Source organism: Pseudochaenichthys georgianus, chromosome 12 (assembly GCF_902827115.2).
Source record: "Pseudochaenichthys georgianus chromosome 12, fPseGeo1.2, whole genome shotgun sequence".
Classification (NCBI taxonomy): Eukaryota; Metazoa; Chordata; class Actinopteri; order Perciformes; family Channichthyidae; genus Pseudochaenichthys; species Pseudochaenichthys georgianus.
The window spans coordinates 29,350,128-29,362,913 of record NC_047514.1 but is presented as its reverse complement, the minus strand read 5'-3'; positions in this window follow the sequence as shown (position 1 = coordinate 29,362,913).

Genomic DNA, 12,786 nt, shown 5'->3' with positions numbered 1-12,786 from the left:
GGACAACTTTTGTAGTTTGGCAGGGATCCTCTCCTCTGGCTGGATATAATGTGTTAAATGATCAATGTTTGTCTGGAGCTTTGTGGTACCCTTAGCGAGTACTGCCTTTTTCCCCTCCAATTCCAGGATTGTGTAGGGTCCCAACCAGTCATCGTCCAGCTTTCCCCCTTTTATTTGCTCCTGTCTCACGTTCCTCCGCAACACCTGGTCCCCTACTTGGAAGTTGTCCTCCTGGCCCTTTTTCACTTTTCTTTTGCGGACGTTGTCCTGGCTTCGTTTCATATTTTTTTTCACCTCTGTGAATACAGCCTTCTGTTTGTTCAGGCCTTCGTGGATCTCCTCCGTTGCGACCAGCCTGCTGACTTTGTCTTCTTTGACCTGCAACAAATCACAGTTAGAATTTTAGAAGACAGATGATCCAAATGAAAACGTTTGAAACGGATGACAACATTAGAACATCTTACCAGGTACTCCTTTGGCACCTCGGAGGGATACCTAGCCTCTCTCCCAAACATCAAATAGTAGGGGCTGTATTGTGTGGTCAGCTGCTTCTTTGTCCGAAGACCAAACATGGTGGACTGCAGAACCTGGTCCCAACGTTTGGGGTGACCAGCCACCATTTTGTTCAATGACCTTAAAATGCAGAATTCAAGTGTAGGCATGAGGAAGCAGGAGAGCTTATGGGTTCTCATGTATGATAAAGCAACATATTCATTAGGAAATGTGTTTGTAATTCTATGAAGAGCGTGAATTCCATCAGGTATTGAAAACCAATACCTCTGGATAGTGCCGTTTAACTTCTCCACAAGGCCATTGGTCTGTGGGTGGTATGCAGAGCACAGGCTTCTTTTTATGGCCAGTGTCTCACACAGGCCAGAGTTGACCTTGAAATTATCATTGGGACAAACAAGCAATAGATTAGCACAGCAACTACAGTTACATATTGGGGATTCATACTGCATCAACACTACCTTGTTGCAAAACTCTGAGCCCTGGTCTGTTAGCAGTCTTTGAGGTGCACCAAATTTGTAAAAGAAATCTAGGATACAATTGGTCACCTCTTCTGCTGTTTTAGTCTTAAGTGGGTAGGCCTCTGCCCATTTGGTGAAATAGTCAACCATTACACATATGTACTGGTTGCCACCATCTGTTACTGTGAGTTTACCCACTAAGTCCATCCCAACCAGTTCCAAAGGCTCCGTAACCTGGGGGGAAATAAATACATGAGCATTACAGTAAATCACTGTTGACGTGTTTCTACACTGACAATACCAGTATGCCATGGTTTATTTTACCTCTATCGGACTGTACTCCTGCTTCTCCTTAATGTTGGCTCTCTTGGCCTGGCACTGTGGACACTGAGCAATCTAAAACAGACAAACATCAGTTATGAGAAATATTTAGTGCAAATAAATTATATGTTAAACTGATAGGGTGTTTGCGCATACAGCATCAGCAATTTTGAAATACACATTACACTCCTCTGTGCTACTTTTGAACCTGAATGTGTATTCCACCTCATTATTTTGAAGATACCAACTCACCCACTCGCGTATGTCACCCTCCATGCCAGGCCAATAGTACCGAGCAATGATGGCACAGTGAGTCTTCTCCACTCCGCAGTGTCCACCAATATTGCTGCAGTGAAACTCCGCAAACAAATCGTTTGCTTCTTCAGCAGTAGAGACCACTTTGGCAAGGTGCTCGGTTTGATTCTTTTTGCGCCTGCAGATGTAGTACAGTTCTCCGTCTGGTGTTTATATGACATAATATTAGATGTATTAGTTTTACCATAGCATATTATCATTGTTTTCTAGAGTCCATATGCATCCATACCCTTTATCGTGAAGGTGTCAGCTCTCCTCTTCATGACATACTGCTCTTTCTTGGTTGACCCCTCAGGATACTGGTGGTGGACTTTCAGATCCAGAATTTGTTTTACAATTCTGGGATCCATTTCCTAACGCTCTCTGTCCCTCCTCCTACTCCAACACCTACTTACACCTGTCTCGCCTATGCGCCTACTCCTGCCTACCTACTTACCCTCACGTATTCATACACAAACAAATTAATACAACAAAGACAAACAAACAAAGTGACAAATACACGGAAACGTACAATACCAGCCTCTCTCAAATACACACAGTTGCACCTCAATTACTCACCCACAACCACTCACCAGGACAATCACTCTCACAGGCAACGCTCAATCACTCACTATATCTCACTTTCACTCACTATCTCACTATCTCTCGCTATCTCTCTCTTTATCTGTCTATCTATCTATCTCTCTATCTCTCTCTCACTATCTCTCTCTTTATCTGTCTATATCTATCTATCTATCTATATCTATCTCTCTCTCTATCTCTCTCTCTCTCTCTCTCTCTCTCTCTCTGTATCTCTCTGTATCTCTCTATCTCCTCACTACCTCACAACATTGTGAAAGGTTAATCAAATTTATATAGACTGGACCCATGCCCCAATTAATGATAAGTCTGTACACCTGATACCCATTTATACAAGTATAAACGAGTATCAAATCGAGTCGACATCATATTAATAACGATATATGATACAAATGTAAGACTGACAACAAGAATAGTTTGTAAAGGATTTATTGACGTTAGAATTATTAACAAAGCACTTATATACTAATAAAGGAATGGCTTATCTAAAGCCAGTTGAGTAGCACTTTAAATGTTTTGGCTCTATGAAACCTGATGTACTTTATGATTCTGTTTTCTTCAAGTTTGTATCTTCTTGGTCTTATGCACTTATTGTAAGTCGCTTTAGATAAACGTGTCAGGTAAATGCAATATCATATAATGTAATTGACATGAGTGTTTTGAACACTGTTATTTTATTCTGGATTCTCTGGGTAGTATCGTGTTGATCCGTGGCGCACTCATAACGCGCAGGGCTGGAGTGACTTTTGCTGTTGGGACTCGGGTTTGAGTCCAGCATGAACTTTTTTGTTATTTTCATGTCGATGGACACTGAATATTATGTAGTTTGAATAGAGGATTCCTAATATTGTTTGCCGAGACCAAGATTAATGACCCATCAGCATTTTAAAGTCTAAATATCCCTGCACATGCAGCAATGACATTTCTGCTGCTGTCTTTGCAAAACGAGTTAACAGTCACATCTTATCTGGATGAGTGCTGCAGAATGGCGTTTTTATAAGGGATGTATGTGTGTGTCTTTCATATTAAACATGATCGCTGGTAGATAGCCACAGAAGATGTAACAGTTTAATCTGGGCGGATCCTATTTCCCCTGAGCGAATCACAGTTTACCTGAGAGGATCACAGTTTAACACAGCTGAAAACTTCTCCACGCTGCTTTCAAACTCTGAGTAAACAACGTACGCTTCACTGGGAGGCTGTCTGAAGGTGTACACGGGTCTCAGATGGACTTGGTATCACATTAAGAACGATATTCAGTAATAAGTCTGCCAACAATAGCTGGTTTAAATGATTTATTGGAGCTCGCAATGTTTTGAACAGACATGCCCATGTCAACTCGTTTTTCTTTTTGTAGTCCTCGCTGTTCGCGTCCGGATATCGCCATCGTAACTACAACCTCACACACTGGTACTGAATGTGCATCAAAGTGTTCCTATCCAGCCAAATATACCAAAAGATTTATGTAAACGACAGAAGAAGCGATCGAAATGTGTATCTCTGTCGAAGGCCACGCCTCCACATCTGTCAACCAGTTGATCGGGGAACCAGTTAAACCGGAACACCGGTTGACCGCGGGAACGAAATGGCTGCATAAGTCTTGAGCTCCCCGACAACATCCCACTATTATTACACATTAAGTCATTTCACGTCGAATTATCTGTTGGAAAGCTATAAGAATGCCGGAGGCAAAGGGAACATCGACTAAACCGTTGAAAGGTGAAGATATTAAATCCATCGCCGAAGTGGTGAGGACCTTGCTACGTGAGGAGCTAGATGCTAGCCTCGATCGAGTAGCTAACAAGATTGATGCTATGCACTCAGAGCTAGCAACTGTAACGACAAGGATTACTTCAGCTGAAGGAGAGCTGGATGCTTTGAAAAATAGCTCTAAGCAAGATTCTACCGTCCTTTCCACCGTTCAAGAAAAGATGCTGGGTTTCGAACAGAAGATAGCGGATCTTGAGGACCGTAATAGGAGGTGCAACATTCGGGTTTATGGTCTACGCGAGGACGCGGAGGGTGATGCCCCGGTGCAGTTTCTGGAACGTATGATACCCACTTGGTTCCCCGCTCTGAAGCAACTTAAACCTGACATAGAGCGTGCCCACATAATCTTCCGCGGGGTCCCCCTACGGAGGGAGAACGGCCCCGGGCTTTTATCTTCTGCTGTCTACACTTCTCCACACGCCAAGCTATCCTCCGTGAGGCGAGGAAACACCCCCCTTCAATCGGCAACAGAGCTCTCCGCTTCGCTGCTGACTTCAGCGATTATACAGCTAAACACCGAAGAGCATTCTCACGGGCTCTGGCTTTGGCACGGGAAAAGGGAACTGATGCTTTCTTGATGTACCCTGCCACTCTCAAGATTAGAATGGGTAACTCCACTCATGTCTTCACTTCAGCCGTGGATGCGGAGCGGTTTTTGGAGAAGCGCCCTTCTCCTGGTCGCCTCGTTGACGTCCCGGTGGAGCTGGGAGTGGAGCAAGCTGCACCGATGACCATTTCACCGGATCATAGCGACCCTCATGTTGGCAATGAGTAACAGGTTTGCACATCAAGATCGCCCAAGCCCTGTGGCTGTAAACTGACTACCGTTGTGTGACTATCCATGGAAGCTATATGCGGCTAGCTGTATTAGCGCCGTTAGCACACTCGGTTTCACGTGTTTTATAATGAACCTGTACACACGAAGCAGGCTATTCTGGGCCTGTAGGAATACTGTGTTGACTATGTGTGGCTAGCTATGGTAGCTCCGTTAGTGGGCAGGCTTCATTTATCTACAAGGGATTATTTTTCCCCCTCTCTGTTCTTTTGGGACTGTAGCTTTGGCACACTTCCTTGTTAATGCAGTAATCTTTATTAGCTTTGTCGGTAACGTTACGCCCGGTTAACGGGCAGCTACTGCATAAGTACACTTGACTTGACCTTAAACTCAGTTATATCTGCTACATTTATTTTTTATATGTTCTTGGGGTTAGGTTACTGTCGGTCTGCTAGTTGAGTTACTACATTAATCATTTAATGATTCATAGATCCCTGGCTGTACATTTACATTGTTTTTTTATGAGCATGTATGGATATGTATATTTGAGGATATATAGATTTAATTTCATTATTTTGATATACGCACTATTATTAGATGTTATTACTAGGGCTGTCAGTCGATTAAAATATTTAATCGCGATTAATCGCATGACTGTCCATAGTTAATCGCAAATTAATTTTTTAATACTCTTATCAACATGAGTGGACAAATATGCGTTATGCTAATGTTTATCATTTGAACAATGACAAATATTCTCATGAATATTAAACACAACAACCTGGAACCTCTCTCATTCTGTGTGTGTGTGTGTGTGTGTGTGTGTGTGTGTGTGTGTGTGTGTGTGTGTGTGTGTGTGTGTGTGTGTGTGTGTGTGTGTGTGTGTGTGTGTGTGTGTGTGTGTGTGTGTGTGTGTGTGTGTGTGTGTGTGTGTGTGTGTGTGTGTGTGTGTGTGTGTGTGTGTGTGTGTGTGTGTGTGTGTGTGTGTGTGTGTGTGTGTGTGTGTGTGTGTGTGTGTGTGTGTGTGTGTGATCGTTGGAGCTATGTGCAACTCAAGGCATATGCTCGAACGGGAGCTGCCTGGACGCTGCAATCATGAGTGTGCTGACTTCTCCTACAATGTCCCGCTGTCTGCTTCCTGCATCAAGTCAAGTGCTCGGCGCAGTTGTGTGGATAGAGCGCTGCTCTGTTTTCATTTAAACAGCTCTTTATATCCGTTAGCGCAGCTAGCTAGCACCAGATGCTAACAACAACAATAGCCGCGTTCACACTGCGGTACGGTAATGCACGTAAGGTCTCTCTCTCGCTCGCTCCGGCCACATTACACACACCCTCCCAGTCCTCCCGATGGCCAGTCGGTGCCTGCCGGTGAGCGTGCAAGTGTGGTCTGCCACAAGCGGGCGGCAGGAGCGGGGCTGTCAGCATCAGCTTGTAGATGGTATTTTAAACTCGATGCGCTCTGAAACTACGGGGCGGCCGAGGACAAAAAATACACATGCGTTAATCGCGTTAAAATAATTAGTGGCGTTAATTTTTTTTTGCGTTAAACTTGACAGCCCTAGTTATTACACATCTTTAGCAGCTTTTGCTATCCATGTTAAATTTGTGAGACCTGCTAGTTAGATTTTATGGCTTCCCACTAGCACATTTTTCGGGTTGATGTTAACATGGGATGTTGTTGGGCTCAATTCTGTATAGCCCTTGGTTCTTATTCTGGTTGCGGACTGTTTGGTTCTTTTTCTCGGAGGGCCGGTTGGGGGTGTAATGGCCTCTCCTTTTTTTTTTTTTTGTCATTTGTGACCTGCTCTATCGAAATCAGTCGCATTGACCCGAACACACATTTTGAGTTGTATACACTGTTGGAAAGAGGAGATTCCTAGCTTTCTAATGATATCAGGATTGTTTTTGTGCTCCAAATATTAAGCAAAATATGTCACATTATATAATGACTGTCACGAGTCATCATTTTGAGAAAAAGGCCTTCAAAGTTTCCTCTCTCTGGAATCCATCGATCTGATTGGTTATTAGTGGAGCAAATGATCAAAATACTACGGAGGGAAGATATTTTCGTTTGGAGGGAAGCTCACAAGTGTGTGTGTGTGTGTGCATACGTGTGCATGTGTGTGTTTGTGTAATTTTGCGTTTGTGTGTATTGTGTTTGTTTCCCGGGGAAAACCCTCAGGAGAAACACCGGCTGTTGTTATGCCTGCTGTGACGTCAAGTTACTCCGTGCTCCGCTTGTAATCATGCCGAAGCTTCAAAGTTGTATTGATCATCTGAATTTGCCGAAACAAGTTTAATATTTTGAAAGCCAAGACTTTGTTTAATTGAAATGAGATGAAAACAAACTGTAACGGACCCTGCCGTGTTATCTATGATTACTCTACTCTTACATTCATAATTTCAGCCGGAGGGAGGGGGGCGGTGCTGCGGAAGAGCAGATTGCGAGTGAGAGGTGCCTCTTCGTCCCTTTACAAGCTTCAAACATGTCAGACCAAAGGAGATCTGAAATCACTTTTGATAAAACTAAATATGTGGCTTTTCTTAATGAGTTGGAATTACCATGCTTAACAGAGGATGATTCCAAACAATGGGCTGAGGCTATTACCTTGGAGGAACTTAAAGCAGCGGTCCTCGACATACAAAAGGGTAAGGCGCCTGGGTGGGACGGCATCCCCCCAGAGCTCTATTTGACCTTCTGGGACCTTTTGGACCCACTGTTACTTTCCATGATTTCCTTTTCAATAGAACGGGGTAGTTTTGCCAGAGATGTTAATACAGCTCTTATCTCTTTACTTCTAAAAAAGGATAAAGATCCATCTGATTGTAGCAGCTACAGGCCCTTAAGCCTACTTGGTGCCGATCTTAAAATGTACGCAAAGGTCCTGGCGTGTCGCCTACAGAACTTTATGACATCTCTAGTTCACTGTGACCAAACCGGTTTCATAAAAGGTCGCCTAGCCTCGGACAATCTCAGGCGATTGCTGCACATCATTGACGCTAGCAAAGATGATAAAACACCAGCGGCTGTATTATCTCTGGATGCTATGAAGGTTTTTGATAGGCTAGAATGGTCATACCTATGGGCTGTTCTAGAGTCTATGGGATTAGGTAAGGGGTTCATCCATATGATCAAAGTACTTTATTCTGCCCCTTCAGCAATGATTTTAACAGGCAAAACTATCTCGTCGCTTTTTTCTGTAGCAAGGCCATCCAGACAGGGCTGCCCCTTGAGTCCAGGGCTCTTCGCCCTCTCGCTCGAGCCACTGGCTCAATTTATTAGACAATCACTGGATATTATCCCCATTTCTATCCAAGGCTCGCTTCATCACATTGTCCTGTACGCGGATGATGTACTGATTTGTATGCGGAACCCCTCAACGTCTACAACTCGTCTGCTTAGTGTAATAGAGGAATTTGGCAACCTATCAGGTTTTAAGATTAATTGGCCCAAGTCTGCTTTTTTGCCTCTCAACGACGCTGCCAAATCAGCTATTCTCCCTGCAAACATTCCTGTGGTAGAACATTTCAAATATCTTGGTATTTAAATATTCCCAAACCTTAACAAGACTATAAAGAATAATTATACAGACACGTACAACAAGGTTCTCCAGGGCCTCAATAGGTGGTCAAGCCAGCCCAACTCACTACAAGCCAGAGCTTCAATAATTAAAATGAATATACTGCCTATAGTTAATTTTATCAGTTCAATGCTTCCTTTATCGCTCCCTAATGGTCATTGGCAGAAACTACAGTCGGCAATTTCAAAATGTATTTGGAATCTACAGGGAATTTCCCCCTATCAGTAGGGTATTCAGTCACAGAGTTGTCGCTGGCCAACGTGTCCCTGGGGTGGGTGGGAGCTGCTGTCACTGTCGGGGCACGGCTAGCTGGCTGGGCAACCTTGGCTATGTCTGAACTGGCCTCGGAGGGGGCACAGTTGACTTCTTGTTGACCTGCAAAAAGGAACGGATTATATTCCAATTCCAATGTAACCTGTAGCATACTGACTCGTACTGTTTATGGCGATTGGCGAATAAAACTTTCTATTATTCTAACCTGTCTCGAAGCATGAGGCACGACTAGCTGGCTCGGCTGTAATGGGGCTGCTGGGGTCTGTGGGGGCACGGCTAGCTGGCTGGGCAGCCTTGGCTATGCCTATGTCTGAACTGGCCTCGGAGGGGGCACAGCTGACTTCTTGCTGACCTGCAAAAATGAACGGATTCATTTCATTTCATTTCAAACCTTTATTTATACAGATAAAATCCCATTGAGATCATTGATCTCTTTTCCAAGGGAGACCTGCTCAAGTAGTTCCACATGAAACATAAAAACATAAATAGAACAACAAAAGGACATCATACAGCATCATTTACACAATTATCCACATAAACAGGTACCAATAGCTTCCGATTGGGTAGCATCTAACCGAGCTTTAAAAACATTTAGTGGCACCAGATTGTTAAGTTTCCATTTAATTTGCAGACTATTCCAAGACAGAGGAGCTGCGCATCTAAAAGCTGTCTTCCCTAAGACAGTCCTAGCAGTTGGCACATTTAATAAAACCACAGCATTCGATCTCAGGCAGTAGCACTTACACTTCTCCGAGAGATCAGGGAGCAGATATAAGATGGAAGTTTCCCTAACATGGCTGTGTATATAACAATGTACCAGTGACTGAGCCTCCGTACAGTTAGTGAAAGCAAACCAGCCCTTGCATACAGGGTACAGTGATGGGTTAGTGCTTTACAGTTTGTCACACATCTTAGTGCACTGTGATACGCAGCATCTAACTTGACCAGGCAATTGGCAGGTGCATATCAGATCCCCATAGTCCAGCACAGGTAAAAAGGTCACAGTGACTAGCCTTTTCCTGGCCTCAAGCGAGAAACAGGACTTGTTTCTGAAAAAGAACCCTAGCCTAACCCTCAGTTTTTTTAGCAGGTTATTGACATGAAGTTTAAAAGAGAGACAATCATCAAGCCAGATACCAAGGTATTTGTAACGGGTAACAACTTCAAGTTTTGTTCCTTGCGTAGTTACAATATCTAAAACAGGCTCTGGTGTCTTTTTTGCTTTTGAAAAGAGCATTGCCTTGGTTTTATCCACATTTAAAAGAAGCTTTAATTCAGAGCTGAGTCTGAATAATGTTAAAAACAGCCTGTAATTTAACAACAGCCTCCTGAATGGAGGGACCTGCACAATACATCACAGTATCATCCACATAAAAATGTAAAGTAGCTTCATCCACATTATCACCTACGCTGTTAATATATATGGAGAATAAAAGTGGTCCTAAAACAGAACCTTGTGGTACACCATTAGAAATGTTTAACCACTCAGAAGACAGCCCATCAAAAATGAACACATTGGGACCTTTCAGAGAGGTAGTTTACAAACCACCCCACTGCAAGGCTGGATATGCCTATACTGAGTAGCCTCTGCTTTAAAATGCGATGATCAACGGTGTCAAACGCTTTGGAAAGGTCAATAAACAGAGCTGCTCAACTCTGCTTATTATCTAAAATACTAGTAATGTCATTCACCACTTTCATTGTGGCAGTGATGGTGCTGTGTTTCTTTCTGAAGCCTGACTGATGTTTAGACAGGATATCATTTATCATTTAAAAAGAAAGGTTCTACATTGTCCGGGCCGGCCGGTCTCCTAGGATCTAGCTTAGATAAGGCTTCATGAACAACATCAACAGTAAAAGGGGTAAAACTGAAAGGGTTTTCCAGACCACATTGTTCAGAGTCACAGACTGTAGTGTTCACAGAAGCAGAGTTAGTCACAGAATCAAACATAGAACCGCAGGACACAAAATGCTCATTAAAGCAATTTAGCATAGTAGCCCTGTCCGATATAGAGCCAGATGCTGTGGTAAGGCACGGAGGTAGCTCATTAGGGATCTCACCGGTTGATATCGATTTTATTGCTTTCCAAAATTTCCTAGGATTATTTAGGTTTTCTGTGGTAACTGACAAATAGTACTTCGACTTTGCGCTTTTGACATTTGAAGTGAAGCTATTCCTTTAGCTGCCTAAAACGCAGCCACTCTATCTCTGAGCCTGATTTCCTAGCCTTTGCCCAGGCCTTGTTTCTCTCATGAAGGAGACTAGACAGCTCAGCAGAAAACCGAGGATTGTCTCGTCCCTTTACTCTAAATGTACGCAGGGGTGCATGTCTATCAATGATCTCCATAAAACCAAGATAAAAATAAGACCATGCGGATTCCACATCAGCACACAGATCGATTTTACCCCAATCAAAATCAAACAGATCATGCACAAAACCCTGCTCCACAAAATGTTTTTTGTCTCTCTTGATGATAATGCGAGGTTTAACCTTTTGGACCTTAGTGTCCCTAATTGTGGCTACAACACAGTGATCGCTCAGATCATTTGCAAATACTCCCACAGATGAATATTTATGGGGAACATTAGTTAAAATGAGATCAATTAGGGAGGATTTATTAGGGGACTTAATATTTGGGCGAGTAGGACTGTCCACAATCTGAGTAACATTCAATGAGATACAAAGGTTTTTAAAATCCTCTGACACTGCAGTTAACCAGTCCCAGTTAAAATCTCGAAGTAGGACTATTTCCTTGTAGTCTAGTTGTGATAAAAGATTTGCTAGTGAAGACAAGGAGTCTTTGACAGCTGAGGGGGGTCTGTAACAACTCACTACCATGACCTGTTGACCCTTTGCCACTTCTATATTTAAGGCTAACAATTTAAATTGCTTACTGATCGATTTGGAAACTAATGTGGTTACACTGAACTTATTCTTAACATAAATTGCAACGCCACCACCTTTATTAGGCCGGTCGGTACGATACACATTAAAACCATTTAAGGCAATGTCAGAGGCCAAAATAGACTTATTTAGCCATGTTTCAGATAAGACAATGACGAAGAAGTCAGTCGATTTTGCCCAGATACGGACAAAATCTAGTTTACCTAACAGACTGCGCACATTCAAGTGGATGAAACCCAACCCAGACCTAGCTTTAAAATCAGCAGTAGTAGCGATCTGACTACTACTACTGGGCGGACCAGGGTTAGGTTGTACATTTCCTGACAGTAATAACAACAAAAAAAACAGGCATCTTTTCCTCTTAAATGACACACATACATTGTCATCTAATTTAGAAACACCGGAAAAGTCTGCGAGAGTGTGATTAGAGCTTAAGAAGCAGTCCTGAAGAACCATCAACGCAGGAAAATAAAAAAGACAAACATATTTTGTCGAGCAGATTGGCTGTGACAAGGCAACAGGTAATTGTTTGAGCAACACATCCGAACCTTTGCAGGGGATGCCCACTGCGGGTGGCAGAACAGACCTGAATCCAGTAGTCTTCTCAGAATGACTAGAGATCTTCTCATAGTCCAAAACAGTTAACAGGCACAGCAGAATCACGATATGGGCCATTCTCCCAGACCAGCACACAGTATCCGGATAGGCGTGCAAGCAGGCCCGAAATGTGGAGGCGCTCCGTTCTCCTCGCGATATCCCCGGTGCAGAACCTCCTCAGTACAGCAGGATAGGCGAAGCAGGACCAGCTCGAGGCGTAGAGGCGCTCCGGTCTCTCCGGGATATCCCCGTGGTAAAACGTCCTCGGCACCGTAGAGCACGACAGGTGGAGCAGGTGGATACAGGCCTCAACTACAGCAGGTGTAAAGCAGGCCGCAGCCCGAACGCGAAGCCGCTCCGGTCTCTCAGTTACGCCCCCCGGGGCAAAATCTCGCCAGGACAGCAGCACATGACAAGTGGAAGCAGGTCCCCGCCACAGCACAACTGGGCAAGTGGAAAAAGGGGGCCCAAGCAACAACGTGCAGCCGCTCCGTCTCTCCGCGACTTTCCGGGAAAAACCTCCCCACAACAGCACAGGTGCACAGGTAAACCTCCTATCCACGAACGATGGCAGAAGACACTACACTACCCAGAATCCCCAGCTATCGTTTGGACTACACCATGTGCTCTGTTTGACAAACCCCATGATAGTCCTCAAGCTCGAGGACTATCACGGGGTTTGGATTAGATTCCAATTC